Here is a 19,485-nt window from a genome sequence, read left to right as displayed (position 1 = left end):
GGAGACGGGGGAGGGAAAAGTAGTTAACCCAACCAGCGTGGGTTTGCTGGAGTTCAAGCCTTGGAGTTGAGAGTTGTTTATAAAGGGCAAAATCGATGACGCTGGTTTTCGGTTGAATTTGCAACCGGAGCCTGGGGTTTTACGTTGGGGTTTCTTAGGAATAGTTCACAGACTCGCATACGCGCCTTATAGGACCGCCCTGACCTCCAAGGGGAGTGTGGAGGACTGCGGATTCAAGGATCTCTGGGACACTACAAAATTCTGGTGGTTCATTCAGTGCGCAAACCCAGGCTAGGTTGGGGGCCGCTCAAAACGGCGTGGGAGAGAAAAGCTACTTGTGCTGGTCATATGAGAGATTAACAATAATAATCATAAAGCAATAATCCTAACTGTCCTCCTTTGTTGTGTATTAGGCACTGAGGGAGGGCGGGTGGTGGGGTATGCAAATGGTTCCGCGGTGGCAGCCTCTCGGATGATTCACAGGTGTTGGGGAGGCTGTCGCGGGGCTCTCCGCAGGGAGGGAGAGCTGGGGAGCGCGTGGGAGGTGGGGGACCTCGGCTGAGGAACTGTTTGTACTTTTCCGGGAAGGATGCGATTAGAAGTCGTGCCTCGCAATGTTGAAACTTGATGGCCTCTTTCAGGCGATGGAAAATCCTGGTCTCGAGTCCGGAAAAACAACGCACTGCCCCCACCCCTGCCACCACACATACACACACAAACACCCCACCCCCACCCCCAGCACACCCGGCTCTCTGGCCTGAGAACCAAGCTCAAGTTTTTAATTGCAAGCTATTGTAGAGAGAATCCTAGGAAAAGAAAGAAGGAAAGCAGAGTTATAAGGGGGCGTTTAGAGCCAGCAGAGCTGTAAGAATTAAATAAAGGATGCCTTTAATTGAAATAAGTAGAAGTCATTGTTTCTTAAAGATTCCCTGACCCAAAGGGTATTTTGAAATATTAATGTTTTCAATAATAATTAACAAATACTGTTTGGATTTTTATTAAAGCTGGATTCCTAAAACAAGGCATGTTGCTGAAATATTCATTAAACATTTAAGATTCTTATACAATAAAGAAGAAGAAAATCTGCACGGTCCTCAGATACTTAATTGGCAATAAAATTCCTAGTTACAGTTCTCACTTTCTTTATAAAGCAAGCTGGAATGGGCTCAGGGAAGTGGTGACAAATGCAATGTCACTACAAAATCCTTTAGAGTCAGGATTTGTTTCCAAAATGTGGCACTTATTTAGCACATAGAATCTTCCTGGGGAAAAGCCTGCAGTGAGGAGAAACAAAATATGTGTAAGGCCCTCAGACTGGAAGTCATTCATGCAGAAAGTTTTGTGAAAGAATGGAGGACTTGGGGGATATTCCAGATTTAAAAGGACAAATAAATAAAGGAAGTACGTCACTGACTAAGGCTCATCCTGCAGGCAAAAGTGATGTGGTAGTCACCAGGGAGGACCGGTTTGGTATTCTGAATTTTCAACTGCTGATGCCCCACACTGACATCTTTAAATATTACACATAAGAGGAAAGAGACTGATTCAAAGCTTCACAGAAAATACCACAGGCCCAAAGGATTATCTTGTGATGGTGGCCACATTTTCCACTCTCCTGTGCTTAGGCTGAAAACTATACAGGTTAGGAGGTTCTTCATCTTGCTCTGGGAAAGGTAGCAGAGTCTGATTTGAGACATAAACACTGGATAAATATAAGTCTACTAAGGATGATCAGATGGCCCTAAATATATTTTTAATATGATAATAAGATTCCCACCCCACCCCTACCCCCAGGGTTTTCTCATTGCTTGATTAAAAAAAATATATCAACAGTCATCCTTACCAGTAGGGAACCAACAGATTTAAGTTATTCAGGGTCTATAAAGGTCTAAACCACAGAAGAAAGGTGATGGAAAATTTGCTTTGAAATGATTCAGCTGCCTGTGAACCAACACAAAGAACCAACATGTAGAGTAACTAATGGTTAGGATCTCATTTGATGAGTAATGAGAAAATTACCTGCTCTGCTGGATGGATATTTACACTATGCTAATTCAGTCTCTGAAAGCTTTTTCTGGTACACCATGCCCCAAAGTATTCTAGTTTGTAATAGGTCCAGATCCAAGGTATTTAGCTTGTATTTCCCAGGTAAGGTACAAGATGTATGATTGATTAAAAAATTACTACTTCAAAAAGTATAATAATAAAAGTTTTAATAAAACTTTATATCATATGATCTTTCCAAAGTCGATTTGCAAATAGTTTAGTTACTTGCTCAGCTCAGAACCCCCCCTCTCCAAGGGCCACCTTTGGGATAGGCCTGGCATCCTGTGACTATATTTCAAAACACCATGAGGGCACAAGTCTTGGGCACAAGAATATACAATTTGACAGATCAACTGTTTTGATTCCTTGGTTTACTTTCCACATGGTGTGTTTACCACATTTTCATTACATGTTCTTCCAGCCCTTACCCCAGCCCCACCCCAGTCACAGAAAGTGAATAAATAGTACCTGGTGAAAGCTTAAGGGCTGTAGCTCTAAACTCCCCAGGTTTTCCTTATTACCTGAAGCCATTGAGGTAGGGCCATAGTTTGTGAGAAGTAGAAAAAGAACCAGGAGTATTGGTTTCTGTTTCTGGCTTGCCATGTAGAGAAGAAATAAGATTGCACACCCAGAGTTTTAAATAATACTTTGCTTTTTACAAAGAACAGCATTGTAGGAAAGGAGGAGAGTCCTCATCAGCCAGAGGAGGGTAGGTGCTTCCATGCTCCTATTCCTTAAAACATCTACATTGTAGGCTCTCTTTTGTACATGAATGCACCCTAGAACTCTCTCCAATGCCAAGATGTGCCTGTGATCAAGGAGGGTGGAAGAACCTTGTGTCAACCAGGGATACAAGGAAGGAGAACATAATAGTCAAAATTAGTGAAACTTAAAAAGGCTATTTGAAAGAGATCACAGTATTCCTTCAGTAAATCTTTTAAGAATCTTATTATTCTGTCATCTCTCTGTTTTCTCATAGGTAAAATGGGGACAATAATTATAATCAACTCACAAGGCAATTGTGAAGTACTTAGAATCATCGTATCTGACACTATGAAGTATTGGTTAAATAAAATAAATCTATCAATTTGATGAGACTTTTAACTTTCTCTAAGTAATGACTCATAACTGCTGCTTTAATATGGAGGGTTGATTTTTTTTCATTAGCTAATGACTAGATATGTATCATTTAACTTATCTGGGCCCTGGTTTCTTCATCTGTTTGAATTCATTCATTTATTCAACATCTAAAACCTTCCATATGCTTGCCACATATTGGAGTTTAGGTAAAACAGAGGAAGGAACTGAAGACTAAATAACCTGACTAAAGGCACAGCTAATAAATGGTACAGCTGGAATTTGAACCCCATGGTTCAAGTTTATAATCATTATGCTTTAGTACAGACTCTTCCAGCCCCATCAGACTCCTTCCCTATGTATTAGGGTTCTCCAGGGAAAGAGAAACAGAACCAATAGAATGTATACACACACAAATACACACACGTGTATTCTCTTTTCCCTGCCCCTCTCTGTGTATGTATATGTATGTATATATATGTGTGTGCATATGTGTGTGTGTGTGTGTATATATATATATATATATATATATATATATATATATGCAAAAAGACTTATAAGGAATTGGCTTCCATGATTATGGAGGCTGATAAGCCTCAAGATCTGCAGTGTAAGTCAGAAGTTGGAGACCAAAGAGAGCCAATGGTGTAGTACCAGTCCAAAGGCCAGCAAACTTGAGCCTCGGATAAAGATGTTGTTTCAATCTGAATATGAAGACAGAAAAAAGCCAGTATCCCAGTTTAAAGGCAATTAGGTAGAAGGAACTTTCTGTTGCTGAGCAGATTCAGACTTTTTATTCTATTTAGGCCTTTAGCTGATTGGATGAGGCTGACCACATTAGGGAGGGTAATCTGCTTTAGTCAGTCTACTGATTTAAATGTTTATCTTATCCAAAGATACCCTGACAGAAACACCCAGAATAATGTTTGACCAAATATCTGGGCACCTTGTGTCCCAGTCAAGTTGACCCATAAAATTAACTATCAGATCCTCCCTTTACAGCTAACCTCTCTGCCTCAACATATTGTGGCTTGTGTATGACTTTTTTCATTAACAGCTTTAGGGTTCCATTGCTAATGGGATAAGTCTATGGACACTGACCACAAGGTTTGGTTGGGATGAATTCCAAGAAACGGATCTAGGCTGGCAAGATGATTACTTGGAGTAAACAGAAACAACAGAGTTAAAGGAGAAGAGTGCCAAGTATAATCAAGGAAAGAATTTAGAGATCAATACCTAATAAGGAGCATAAATAAGAATTGGGTCAAGATGATGCAGTCAAAATGTACTTGAAAGAGTCAGTCGAGGAAGTCAGAACAGAACAGCAAGGTTGACCACTGGTTTTGAGGGAACGATAGGAGATTTTAAATAAGAATTTATTTAATAAATAAATAAATAAATAAATAAATAAATAAATAAACAAAGAAATAAATAAATAAGAATTTATCCCAGGAGCCAGGAACTCAGGCAGTGAAAATCAGGGTGAGATGGGTTAAGGTGAATAATTCAGGATATGTCTGGGAATGTACAAAGGATATCTGGAACTATTCGATTGGTTTTGGCCATGAAAGACAGCACAATTCTGCTACCTAACACCAGAGCATTTATTCAGTTTAATATCTCAGCAGGTAATGTCAATGATCTCCTGGTCATTTCCAATGGACTTCCCATCTTTCTTAACTTCTGCCTTCACTTGACACTCTGTACTGCTCATTCCGTTTCTTAAAGTGCTCTATAAAGTGCCCCCATCTCTGTTTCTCTCCCTTGTTTGTTGACTCCTCATTTTCCATAGCAAATGAGTTGAAGCAGCAGAATTGTGGCGCCCAGCAGATTAAGCTGTACATTTTCCTGAGCTCCACACAAGCCCTCTGGGAGCTCCATTTGTCCATGTAATGTGTCCTGACTCTCCACCATGAAAACTTTTGCACTCTAAGCCAAAGAGAAGAAAATTTAGCAGCTCACATTTGCAAAGGCCTGTACAAATTATAAAGCACTATCACACACATGGTCTCATTTTATTCTCACAATTCTCTGCGATATATGTACAAGCAATTATTATCTCAATTCTAAATTTTTTTAAATTTTATTTATTTAGAGAGAGCATGCACAAGTGGGGGAGGGGTAGTCAGGGAGGGAGAGAGAGAATCCTAAGCAGGCTCTACACTGTCAGCAAGAGCCTGAGGCAGAGCTTGATCTCATGGTTCGTGAGATCATGACCTGAGCCAAAATCAAGAGTCCAACACTTAACTGCTTAACTGACTGAGCCATTCTATTTTAATTCTAAATTAATACATGAGAATTCTGACTGAGGTTTTCGGACTCCTGTAGTCTTCATGGTAGGAAAATAGGAACCAATGTCCTATTCCTTCCTTCACATGTTATCTTAAAAGAATCTGATTCATGCCCCCTGAGTTTAAGCATTCTTTATGTATGTAGGACTGCTAATTTTATGTTATCAGTCCCATCTTCTCTCATGAGCTTGAGTCATATTCCTAGCTTCTCATCTGTAGGATCAAGGTATGTCAAACTGAACATATATATGCATCAGTTGGTTTCCTCCACTCTTCTTCATCTCTTACATTCTTAATTAACAATCTCAGTAGGTGTCCTGCTTACTAAATTAGCACTCAGAAGGATCTTAGTTTCATTCTCCTTTTCTGGCTTTTCTTCATCTTCCCAGCTCTATGGGCTCAGTCATGTACCTTTTCTCCTATCTATGCACTCACTTCTTGGTGATTTTATCCAGTTCTAGAACCTTGAGTGGCATTTATGTGTTAATGTCCTCATATTTACGTATTCAGTCCTGATTTATCTTTTAAACTTCAGCTTGTCCATCCGACTTCCTTCTCAATACCTGAACATAAATATAAAGCAAATATGGGGGGCGCCTGGGTGGCACAGTCGGTTAAGCGTCCGACTTCAGCCAGGTCACGATCTCGCGGTCCGTGAGTTCGAGCCCCGCGTCAGGCTCTGGGCTGATGGCTCAGAGCCTGGAGCCTGTTTCCGATTCTGTGTCTCCCTCTCTCTCTGCCCCTCCCCCGTTCATGCTCTGTCTCTCTCTGTCCCAAAAATAAGTAAACGTTGAAAAAAAAATCTTAAAAAAAAATAAATAAATAAAGCAAATATGGATATAAAACCTAGCATGTACCAAGTAGAATTTGAGATTTTTAACTCCAATATGGCTCTCTTCCCCATATTAGTAAATGGCATCTACATTCACCTATTTCTTTAGGATAAAATCTTGTCTTATTTCACTAATCTCTTTCCCGTGAACATCTCATGTGTGAGCAAATGTTGCTCTATTTTCAATACTTTTTCTAAATTCACCCACTTCTCAACCTCTACAGTTGAAGCCACCATCATCTTTCACTTAGGCTCTTACAGTAGCCTCCTAGTTTGTCTCCTAGCCCCTATTTTTTCATATAGCTATCACAATGGCACTTGCAAAAAAAAAAAAAAAATCTTTCTCAAAAAACGTTTAATGGCTATGACTTTTAGAAGTCCTTCTCCTAACCTACAAGATCAGGCTTCTGGCCACCTCTTGAAACTCATTTCCCAACACTCTCTTTATACTTATTTCCATTATAATCACACTGGCCTTCTTGTTGTTCATTGTACAATCAAATGAACTTCCACCTCAGGACCTTTGTATTTGCTATTACCTTTACCTGAAACATTCTTCCCCAGATCTTCTCATGTCTCACCTCCTCAAATGCTACTTTTCCAAAGGAGTCTTCTCTGACAATCCAAATTAGCTAATCATGCTAATCTCCAATTCACTATCATTCTTTATTCTCTTACCCTGAATTATTTTTCTTCATAGCATTTTTCTCCTCTTGACACTATATATTTGTTTATATATATTATGTATAATATATATAAGTCTATATCTCTATCTATCTATCTATCTATCTCTATATAAAGGTAACAGTTTTTAATGACATTAGTGTTTCCTTTGGGTAAAGTATTTTTTGTTTCTAAATAATGTGCAGATATTGCTAATTCTTGACTCATAAAATAGACTATCATTGGGTTTATTGTTACGACCAATGATAATCAAGCTCTCTTATATTACCCCTTTACCCTTTCCCCATCCTCTCAATGCCATGACTTTTTGTTAAATGATGACTCAGTTATTAATATGAATAGGTTAGCATTGTTAATCCCACACAATGAATATGCTTCTTCTTTTGCCTAATATCCCACTTTACTTGAAGAAGGTTTTAAGAGCTTCTATAGAGGAAATAAAGATGGTTGCTTGCAAAGAAACACGAATTACATCAACACCAGACTTCTCATCAGCAAATCTGGATGATAGGAGGGCAATGGAATAAATCTTGAAGTGTTAGAAGAAAAATAAGTTGCAGTCTATAAATCTCTATTAAGCTAAAATGTTGATAAGGAATTAAGGTCAAAATAAAGACATTTCCAGAAATACACAGATTCAGGATGCTTACTTCCTGTGCATTCAGTCTGCAAATAAAAACATTTTCTGAGGATTGTACCCCAGAAAAACAACAATACACAAAAAAAAACACACAAAATGCAGAAGGCTAGGGATTTAGTAAATGTTAGAACTAATGTAGGATTTATTTCTCCTAGGATCAAAACTAGGAAGCAAGTACAGAAATAAAACAGTAAAAATTAGATAACAAATAGTGTAATTTAAAAGGTGTATTAGTCTGACAATGACATAGGTCTCTTTGAACAACAATAAAAATAAAAGTGTCCTATAAATGTCAGGAAAAATGAAAGCTTACCATACATTTTTGGTCCAAATGTGACACAATTTTGAGCAAATTTTTTAAAAATGTTTATTCATTTTTGAGAGACAGATGGAGTGAGAGCAGGGGAGAGGCAGAGAGAGAGGGAACCACAGAATTTGAAGTAGGCTCCAGGCTCTGGGCTGTCAGCACAGAGCCTGACATGGGGCTCAAACCCACAAACTGTGAGACCATGACCTGATCCGAAGTCGTATGCTTAAGTAACTGAGCCACTCAGGGGCCCCCAGTTTTGAGCAATTTTTAATGGAGCTTAAGGAAAGAGCTTCTGTTTGTCCTTTTTGTTTGATTATTTTCTTTGTGTGAAGATTTGGTGTCATAGGAATATTTAAAGAGTCACTGCTTGATTCTGCAGTGAATAGTATTTATATGATCATAATGCTATAAATGCTATTTATTGATTTTTAAAGTTTATAATCAAGTGGTAGATCAAGCACAAGAAACTTCACTATGTTTCCCTAACAGAATCTAAATGTTATGAGTCCTAAACTATAAAAGTGGTGATAGAACTGTCAGAATGTGGTAGTTAAAGGAGGGAGCTGAGGAGGGGATAAGGTGGAGAGGTGTCATTTAATATACAAGCCCCAATTTACTAATTTTCTGTGGTAAAGGTTTAAGAGAATTACTCTAAAGTTGATAGAAGAAAGAAATAAGGTTTAATCATATTACATGATTATATACAAAGTTATATATAAAATCAATCAACAGAAAACAAAAATTCAATGAAAGTAACAAAGTTTGGGTGTTTGAATAAGAGAGAAAGAGCCAGGGCACCTGGGTGGCTCAGTTGGTTAAGCATCTGACTTCAGCTGATGTCATGATCTCAAGGCTTGTGGATTTGAGTCCTACATCAGGCTTGTGCTGACAGCTCAGAGCATGGAGCCTGCTTTGGATTCTGTGTCTCCCTCTCTCTCTGCCCCTCCCCCACTCATGCTCTGTCTCTCTCTCTCTCAAAAATAAATAAACATTTTTTAAAAAAATTTTAAAAAGAGAGAAAGAGTCAATTAGATGATGTTCTAATCTTTAAAAAGGAGAGTTAATACATACTATTCAAATTTCATGCATCAAGAATAGAAGTATGTAATTTAAAATTAAAGTTATAAACAACAAGAAGAACTTAAAATTGAAATATTTAAAGATAGTTTCTTTGGGAAAGAATAAAGACAAAGACTCATGATTTTATATTTTTTTAATTTCTCATTTTTTAATATGAATACATTAACTCTTAAAAAGAATAGAGATAGAGGTGCCTGAGTGTCTCAGTTGGTTGAGCGTTCAACTCTTGATTTCAGCTCAGGTCATGATCCCAGAGTAGTGAGCCCTCTATTGGGTTCCACATGCTGAATGTGAGACCTGCCTCAGATTCTCTCACTCCCTCTGCTCCTCTTTCCCACCCACACACATGCTCTCTCGCTCTCTCAAATAAAAAAAAAGTAAAAAAAAAATAGAGATAGCAAAATTATGAAATTATTTCAAAATGCTTTTAAAGAGGCACACTTGGTTTGTGTGGGCTGGAGTGTTCTCCCTAAATGACTATCTTATAATGCCTTGGCAATTCTAAAATCTTATTTTCTCAGTCTATTAAAATGCTATCCACTTTTATAGTGGAGAATAAAAATGAATATTGAAATGTGTTTTTAACCCTTTAGCTAAAGAGAGAGTCTGGATTAAAATTGAAAAGTGAGATGTGAGAGGTAATATCTGGGCAGAAGTCTGGTTGAGAGTCAACATCTCAATAATATAATTGTGTTTATGGGAGAGCCAGTTTTGAATGGTGGAGTAAGGACCTCCAAAATATGTTACTCCATAAAAGCAATAAACTCACTGGCAAAAATTGTCAAAACCAAACAGACTTTTTAGAACTCTGGAAATTAACTAAAGCTATGCAACAATTTGAAGAGCATGTATTAAAAAAAAAAAAAAAGACAAAAAGCCTAGATCTAAGTAAGAACAGCAAATTTTTTACCATTTAACTTTCTCTATTCCCGCCCCCCTCTCCTCAGTTCTGTGGTAGCCCTGAAAGCCTAGAAGCCTAGAAGACAATGAAGGTGGGGGACATAATTGATTCGGAGCTCCCCAGAAGCCCTATCCAAAGAGAATTGTCATTACTTTACTTGTTTGAAAGTTTCCTGGAAACTACCACTCTCAGTGCTTGTCTTTGAAATGACTCAGAACTCAGTGTGAACAGTGTTTTCCCCAGGGCATTTGTCAAAAACAGTCAGCAGCAAATGTTTAACATAGCAGCTGCCTGAGGCAGTCATAATAGTTGGGGCAAACAAGATGCTGACAAAGAAATTTAAAAGGAAATGCTGAGAAGTGAGATGCACATAGGGACTTTGAAAAACTCCAATATATTCCTGGGAATCTAGATATTCATACAGATGTATAGGGCTGTGCACATGCCCTGAAAAGATCTGAGAAGGCCTTATGCTCTGCATGATCTTGAGATTCTGCAAAAGCAGGAAGTAAAGACTAAGATAGTGTTGTAAACTGCCTGCTAGAGTGTTGAAACACTACCCTAACACACAGAGGTTCTCTGCAAAGACTGTGAGACCTATTGGTTCAAGGCATTTAAGGAAATCTGTCCATTCATTAGCTGACCACTAAGTTAGCTGAACAGAGACTTTGGGCCACACACAATAAAGAATACAGATTTTACTGAAGTGGTTTAGGAAAATCACTAAACTAACAAACAGTGGCTGTAATAAATGCTAGGAGTAGTGGTGGTGACAGAATCTGATTTCCAGAGTTGTCACATTATACTATTTTAAATGTACAGTTTTTAACTAAGTATTGAAGCATGTAAAGAAATATGGCCCATAAGCAGGAAGAAAATGATCAATAGAGACTTCCCATGAGGACACTTAGATACTGGACTAACTGGGCAAAAAATTAAGTTGGTGATTATCAGTATGTCAAGAACTAAAAGAACTCATGTCTACAGAACTAAAAGAAACTATTAGAAAAATAACTCAACCAAATAGAGAATATCAATAAAGAGATAGATATCATTTTTAAAAAGAACCAAATAGAAATTCCAGAGCTTAAAAGTATAGTAACTAAAATGAAAAATTCATTAGAGAAGGACAGTAGTAGATTTGAGTTGGCCGAAGAAAGAACTAGCAAATTTAAAGATAGGTCAATTGAGGTACCTGGGTGGCTCAGTCGATTAAGCATCTGACTTTGGCTCAGGTCATGATCTCATGGTTTGTGGGTTCAAGACTGCATTGGGCTCTGTGCTGATAGCTCAGAGCCTTGAGCCTGCTTCAGGTTCTGTGTCTTTCTCTCTCTCTGCTCCTCCCCCACTCAAGCTCTGTCTCTCTCTCTCAAAAATAAACTTTAAATTTTTTTAAAAAATAAATAAAGATAGGTCAATTAAAATTATTCAGTCTGAGAAACAGAAAGTAAAAAGAATTTAAAAAATTAATAGAACCTTGGAGACAAGTGGGACACCATCAAGTGTACCAAATATGCATAAAGGGAGTATAAGAAAGTGAGAAGAGAAAGGGATAGGAAGAATATTTGAAGGAATTATGGCCAAAACATCCCAAATTTGGAAAATTACATTAATCTAAATAATTAAGAAACTTACTGAACTTCAAGTAGGAAAACTCAAGGAGATACAAATTAAAAATCTTGAAAACAGATACAGAAGTGATTCATCTCATATAAGCCATCTTGAATAAGATTAACAGCTGATTTTTCATCAGAAACCATGAAGACAATGGTATGATATATTCAAAGTGTTGAAAGAAAAAGACTTCCAAGCAAGAATTTTGTATTAGCAAAACTATCACTCAAAAAAGAAATTAAGACATTCCTAGATAACAAAAACATCTGAGAAATTTGTTGTAGCACAACTGCCTTACATGAAGTACTAAGCACTGGGCAACCACTAAGAAAATAACTAGAAAACATAGTAAAAGAAACAAAATGACAATGAAATTAAAATGGTACACTAGAAAATATCTAACACAAAAGAAGGCAGTTGGAGTAGAGGAAAAAGACATAAGGCATGTAGAAAACAAATAACAATAGGGCAGACATAAAGCCTACCTCATCAATTGTATTAAATGTAAATGGATAAAACACTTGAATCAAAGACAGAAATTGGTTAAATTGTTCAAATATCCAACTATATGCTGGCTATAAGAGACCCAGTTTATAGTCAAAGATACAAATAGATTGAAAGTAAAAAAGACATAAAAAGATAATGCAAACAAATATAAGAGAACCAGACTGACCATACCAATAACAGATAAAATAGGTCTTCAGACACAAATTATTACTAGAGACAAAGAAGGACATTTTATAATAATAAAAGTGTCAATTGCTCAAGAAGACATAATAATATATACACCACAGCAAAACCACAAATATACTGAAGGGAAAAATAGATACTTCCAACAATAATAGTTGGAGACTTCAACACTCCGTTTTCAATGTATATAGAAGACCTTAATAGAAGATTAATAACGTTCAAAGACTTGAACAACACTAAAACACACTAGACCTAACAGACATCTATATAACATTCCACCCAACAACAGAATACAGAATCTTCTCAAGTGCATATTGCCTTCTCTTCTGTGCTCATATGTCCAAATCTCTCCCTTTCATAAGGATACATGAAGCCTGATTTCATTTAAGCCTTACCCCAGAAAACCTAGGATAATCTCATCTCAAGGTCCCTAACTTAATCACATCTGCAAGACACTTTTTCTAAATGAAATAATGTTTATAGGTTCCAGAAATTAGAACCCGGTATCATTGGGAGACATCATTCAGCCTACTAGAGGGAGCTTTTTAAAAACACTCATGCTTGTGTACCATTTCCAGAAATTCTAATTTAATTAGGTTGACGTAGCCCTGGACATTGATAATGTTTTTAAAGCCTCCCAAATGTATCCAGTATTTCAAACTATTGCTGTGGGTAAGCCGTTGATAAATTGGTGAATAGGAGTTACGTTGTTTATTTTCTTTTTGTTTCATTCTATTCACTCAATCTTTTAATTAAATCCCTTTTTCCTTTTAAGACCTTAGCAGAGCTAACCTGCTGCCTTGGTAGTTTCTATTAAAAATGGATCACCATTTATTAACTAATTAATATTAAATTCGTGTTAAATTAATGTTCACCAAGCTAAAAAATACTAAAGTAATTTTAAAAAGAACTAAGGTAGGGTTTCAGACACATTGCCTGGTGGTTATAGAAATCTTGTGGGGAAAGAGAGGATATTTCTGGCATGGGAGAGCTGCAGTATACTATGGAAATCATTCTAGACTGGGATCAAGATTTATTTTTATTTCTTTAACAAACATATATCAAATGTTATATATTGCTGGCATAGTTTAAACACTTTACAGATGTAATTCCCTACAATATCATGAAGTTTGTACTATTATAATGTCCATTGGACAAATGAGTACACCGAGACACGGAACAGTTAAGTATCTTCCCAAGGACCCTGTAATAAGTGCCTAGGCAGCCCAGCACCAGAACAACCATGTGCAAACACTAACCCCTGTTCTTTTGTACCTTCTCAGCAATACTGTATCTTCCCATTTCTGCTCTGCTGTATCTGTGCTATGTGGTTTTTGAAAACCGGTTTACCTCTCTGGGCTTGTTTTCTCATTTTTAAAATAGAATATGTTTCTACTTGGAGGTTGATATCATTTTACACAAAGGGTCCAACCAATTGCTTTCTGACTGATAGAAGCATTCTTTTATTTTTCTGACTCCCACCCCCTGCCGTTTCTATTAATTTGCATGCTAGGCTGTCACAGTCTGAGTCAAGGACTGAAAAACATGAGTATCATAGAAAGTCCAGGTTGGAGTAAATCTCTGAAATAGCCCGGTCTGTTCATTTCACAGGTAAAAAAATACTGAGACAGAGGAAGATAGGACCAGTCTTCTAACTCCCAGACAGTGACTTTTGCCACTTGAGTACATGAATTACTGGGGATTAGTTAAGATGAAAATTATGATTCAGCAGATCCATGGTGGTGCCTGAAATTCTGCATTTCTAACAAGCTCCTAGATGATGCTGATGCTCCTGGTCCACATTTTGAATAATGAGGTTTTGACAGAACCCAAAACTTCAGGTCTATGTTATACTTGGGAAAAATAATGTCCACCCAAATCTCTGGGGTCATGACCAATATTATCTTATGAAACTCCATTTGGCTTGTGACCATGGAAACAAGTACAATTACAAACAATTTTGAAATTTGGAGTTTGGAAAATGACCATGTCACGAATGATGAGGAACAGAAGAGACAGTGGAAGCTGAGAGCTGAGGGAGGACTTGTGTGGGGTCAGCAAGCTTAGAACATGGGGTGGCTTTGTATATCAGGAATATGTTTCTTGCAAGTTATAGAAATCCAAATTTCAATAACTTAGGCAAAAAAGACAATGTATTGACACAATTAAAACCTCTAGCGTTAGGTCTGGCTTCAAGCAAAGCTAGATTCAGGTGCTCAAACAATGTCATCAAAAATTAATCTCTTAACATCTGTGTGTTGACTTCATTCTCAGATAGACTCCACTAGCTGTGCTCAATAGCAGAAAAGAGCATGCTGCTTTTCTAATAGTTCCAACAAATATCCCTGACTATTCTTTTCATTGGCTAGTCCTGGGTTATGTGCTTCTTCCAGAACCAGTCACTGTGACTGGAAGGGTGTTGTGCTCTAACTGGGTACCCTGGGTCACATGTTCATTCCCATGATAAATCCCATCCAAAAGACATGGACTGGGAGTTGGGGAGGAGAATGGTCTCTGAGTGAGGTCAACAGGAAGGGGAATGGATGCTAAGTAAGCAAAAATAATAGATGCTCATTCTAGAGAGTGGGGCCAGTTGAGTAACTGAAGGTATTAAAAGCTTGGCTGGGACGTCAGAGGCTCAGCAAGGTGCTGGGACTTGAAGGGTTAATTCACCTACTAGTGAAAATCTGGCTACAGATGCTATTTCAATGATATGAGTCTATTTTGATTCTTCCTAAAAAAGTGCTTCTGAGATTCTGACTCAGGAGGTCTAGGGTGGGGTCCCAAGAGTCCACACTTCTAACAAACTCCCAAGTGATGCTGATGCTGCTGGTTCATGGACCACATTTTGGTGTGGCACTGTGTTGAAGCATCAACTCCAATCATCTCTAGCTGTGGTGTATTCCCAAGCTTGATTGCCCTTCCCTTGAAAGCCTTCCCTTCTAGTCCCTTCTAGGGGTTAGAAGCTTTTTATATGCCCTTACTAGGCTCTGTCCTGCTGTCCGTCATCTCTCTCAGGGACTAAATGGAGATCGAGGCATCCTTTCTGTCAGAATCATTGGCTTCATCATTTCCCTACTCCAGGTCTGTACAGATTTAAGGCATTGGACCAAAGGAGGTCCCTGGCTTAGGGTCCAAGGAAGGTTAGTTTGCTGGCTCATGGTCAGCATTTCATTTAATGAAGAAGTCAGAGATTACTCCATTTCCTGCTGCTCACTTATTGTTCTTTGGTCATAGACTAGAGAGACCTGCCAAACCCCAAATGACTGCAGTTGCATGAGTGGACCCTGCTGAGGCAATTCAGATGAGCAGAACTTCCCAGTTGATCCACAGGTTGGCAAGCATACCAAACGGCTGTTTATGAGCCCCTAAATTTGAGGAATTTTGCAAGACTGCATTATTGTGGCATTAGATTACTAAAAGGCTATCTATGTGAACTTGGGCAAATTTCTAACTCTCTATAAGCCTCTTCCTTTGTAAAAGGGGGAAAAACTTACAGAGAATTATGTGAATATTAAATAAGGAATGTGAAAAACTTTAAAACAATTTTTTAATTTATTATGAGAGAGAGAAAGAGAGAGAGAACCCAGCACAGAACCCCACACAGGGCTTCATCCCATGAACTGTGAGATCATTACCTGAGCTAAAATCAAGAGTTGAATGCTTAACTGACTGAGCTACCCAGGTGCCCCAGGAATGTGAAAAACTTAACACAGTATTCCAGTAAGCGGCAGAATTAGAACTACAGTTTGCCCTTCTAAAGCTGGTATTCAAAAAGCCTTATAGAGAAAGAAACTTTCTGGTAGAATAAAGAAGAGATAATGTGAGAGTCCAAAGAGAGAAAGAAACAGTGATCTCTGCTTGGTGTCATCCACTTTCCAATGTCCTTTACTGTATTTTATAGCATTTTATCTTTCTGACCAACGTATATGCTAAGTTTTTTTATTCTCTTTTTATAGACAAAGAAATCATGACTCAGAAAAGTTAGCTGACTTTTGTTAGTCAGGCAGCTAATAGTGGAGGCACTGCACTTTAACATTAGGTTTTTCCCTTTCTAATGACCTTGCCCTTTTCCACTCTGAAAATCCGATTCAAACCTTAATCACATTACAGTTTTCATTAAAATATTGTATAAAGGGCTTCCACTATCAGAGTAAGAAAACTGATGTCATAGCCAAATCTTTCCAATTTTATTTTTGCTTTTCCATTTGACTTAACAGATTTTTCTTCTTTCTTTCTAGAATCAATCTTTCTCCTTCTCTCCCTAAATTTCTCTCTTTCTCCATGTCTTCATCTCTGTCTCTGTGTCTCTTTCTCTCTCTCTCCTTGCTGCCTTCAGATCCCTGTAGTTAACATCAAGTAGAAAACAAATGACTCAGCAAGCTGGATGTTAATCTCAATGGTTTATTTTTTCTTAAAGGGGGAAAAAAAGATCTTAGCAGCATATCTAGAAAGAAGGGAATGAAAATTTTAAGCCTCTTGTAGGAAAAGCATCATAGATATACATAGCCTATATAGCATTTTTTAGTTCAACCATGCAAAAAAAAGAGGCCCCGCCTCACAGCAGAGCTTAAATAAATCTCTACATACCATTTATGCTCACATGAACAAGCTATTTTTTCTTCCTATGTTTAATGCCTATAGGAAATCCAGGCTAGTACTGACTTTGTCAAATTTGATCCCTTGCCTCTGTCTAACTCTTGATCTGCATATATATGGCTTTTTTATTTTTATTCACAAAAACAAAGGGCTCAGAACTCATTGTTTCCATTTTGAGCCATATGACCTGAATTTGGATGATATTGGTCACAACAGGCTAGATTGTACTGCAGTAACAAACACCTTCATATTCATAATGGCTTAATATAATAAAAGTTGGTTTGGGGCGCCTGGGTGGCGCAGTCGGTTAAGCGTCGGACTTCAGCCAGGTCACGATCTCGTGGTCCGTGAGTTCGAGCCCCGCGTCAGGCTCTGGGCTGATGGCTCAGAGCCTGGAGCCTGTTTCCGATTCTGTGTCTCCCTCTCTCTCTGACCCTCCCCCGTTCATGTTCTGTCTCTCTCTGTCCCAAAAATAAATAAACGTTGAAAAAAAAATTAAAAAAAAAAAAGTTGGTTCTTTTACTTGCTGTTTGTCTGATACAAATTAGCAGGGCCTTTCTTCATCATAATCACTAATGGATTTCCATGAATGGAAACTCCCGTGTGGGCTTCCATGATTGTCATCATGAGGAGAAAGGAGGAATCGACCAAGCACAGGAACTTAAAGGCTAACAGGAAGAGACATACATCACTCCTGCTCATATTTAACCACGCAAACAAGTTATCTGGCCTCTCTTGCTTTAGGGAGTGGTGAAGTGGATCTCCCATATTCCTGGAGAAATAGAGCTGAAATTTTTGTGAACATCTCTAGTAACTAGCCCAGATGGCCTCTCTGATGATTAGGTAGGATTCTTGCCTCTCCTGGACCAATGACAAAATAGGTTCCTGGCCAATTCACTTTTCTTTTGGGTAAATTAACTTCTCTTGGGGAAAAAAATGATGCCATATCTTATACAGCTTAGAGGTTAACATGTATGAGGAGTACAAATGTTTCAGTGCTTTGAATATTTTAAAATAGAATTTTATTTTTCAAATGATACGTGTTTGGAGATAATACCCAAAAGGTAGGCAAGGTTCCTTTTCAGTTCATTCTTGCTTCTACTGTTATCTGAAAAGGGTCTCACATTGCTTGTTTTCTCTCTCTCTGTCTCTCTTTCTGGAACATGTCAGGAGATATTAGATCTGTTGTTTTATTTAACCTCTAATCTATAATGATGGCTGAGTTCCAGGCAGTTAAAACTTCATTCATATTAGAGATGAGAAATTTAGCTTTCCAAGGTGGACTGACCCTTCAAATATGTAAATTTATTTTAAGAAACTGCATGTATATATCTAAATTTTAGCAAAACACAGGTCCTCTTTTGATATCCTAAAAAGAGTTTATCATATCTTCTACCATATAGGCTTGAGATAACTTGATCCAGAAAACTGGACACACTATATGGAAGCAGTTTCTAGAACAGTTCTGTCCAGTAGAATTTTCTGTGATGCCAGAAAATATTCTATAGCTGCATTGTTCAGTTGGGGTAGCCACTAGCCACATGTAGCTATTTAACACTTGATACGTGGTTAGTGTGACTGAGGAACTGCATTTTGAATTTTGTTTAATTTTAATTAATTTAAATTTGAATGTTAATAGCCACATGTGGCTAGTGACTGCTGTATTGAGTAGTACATTTCTAGAAGTTGGGCTTTCAACAAATGTTTATTATTGTTGAATTTTAAAAAAACATGAAAATGCATCCTTAACTTGAAACAAAAGAAACTTATGTGTGCATCTCTGGTTTATATGCTGAAAACCTGAGACTGCCACAGGGATAGTTTCTAATTCTGGGATATGGACATCTTGAGATTCTATCAATCTGCAGAATCATTTCTTTGGGAGTGGACTCGGGGTTAGGCCATCCTGGGTGTCAGTGTTTGACCATGGGATGGGTGGAGGGAATGTCAGCGATTGTTCTAGAGCAGAACTATAATGCCAGTCATTGTGGTGGCCTTAATATCTTCTCCTGTTAAGGCCATGGGCTCAGTCCGCTTGTGCTGAAAAAGATCTGAGCTTCACAAACACACAATCATCTCTTTACCTACTCTCACTACCATCCTTCTGCAACACCAATGGGGTTCAAAGTTGATAGTTTTACCTCCTTCACCTCCATTTAATAAACCTTCCCCATCATTCTGTGAAATGATAAATGCTGTTTCTTAAAACTTTTCTAAAGCATTAAACAAACATAATTTTACCATTATCTTCCCCCCCATACAGACACAAAAATCAAACCATATAGATCATGCCTCCTCAATATAGATGTTTGGGAACGAGCACTGACCACCAACATCAAGACAAAGCAGTTGGGAATATATCCTCTTTTCTGATTTGTTCAGGATCTCCAATCCTTAGTAGGTGCCATCCACTGTGCTGAGCGCTGAGGGTATAGAGGGGAATTACACAAGGTCCCTCTTTCAGGGAGCTCCCAGCAACTAGTAAGACATAGACATATAAAGAGTTAATTCATGATAAAACATAGTGGTAGTATGAGGTACTAGGGAACACAGGATAAATAGTGACATAATAGAATATTCAAAGTGAGATTATTATTTCCCTTAGTTACTTGGAATTCAAAGAAATAAATATATCCAAAAATGTTTATGGCTGACACTGGCTCAGTATTATTCAATCCTGTTCCTTCTTTATAGTCTCACAGATTACATTATCCGACCTCA

General features: G+C 37.9%; 2 long non-coding RNA genes across 2 annotated transcripts in view; one reads left to right on the top strand and one right to left on the bottom strand.

Annotated features, from left to right (window-relative positions):
- Positions 1–19,485, top strand: part of LOC123580501 — a 167,975-nt gene that overhangs the window by 3,325 nt on the left and 145,165 nt on the right. The gene's annotated exons all lie outside the window — the stretch shown is intronic.
- On the bottom strand, positions 4,719–19,237 carry LOC123580503. Its single transcript, XR_006703329.1, has 3 exons — positions 19,092–19,237; positions 5,917–5,977; positions 4,719–5,052 (listed from the first exon to the last, which is right to left on the bottom strand). It is a non-coding gene; the product is annotated as an uncharacterized LOC123580503 (long non-coding RNA).

This window comes from Leopardus geoffroyi, chromosome A3 (genome assembly GCF_018350155.1).
Source record: "Leopardus geoffroyi isolate Oge1 chromosome A3, O.geoffroyi_Oge1_pat1.0, whole genome shotgun sequence".
Classification (NCBI taxonomy): domain Eukaryota; kingdom Metazoa; phylum Chordata; class Mammalia; order Carnivora; family Felidae; genus Leopardus; species Leopardus geoffroyi.
The sequence above is the reverse complement of the archived record's forward strand: the minus strand, read 5'-3'. Positions and strand labels throughout refer to the sequence as shown.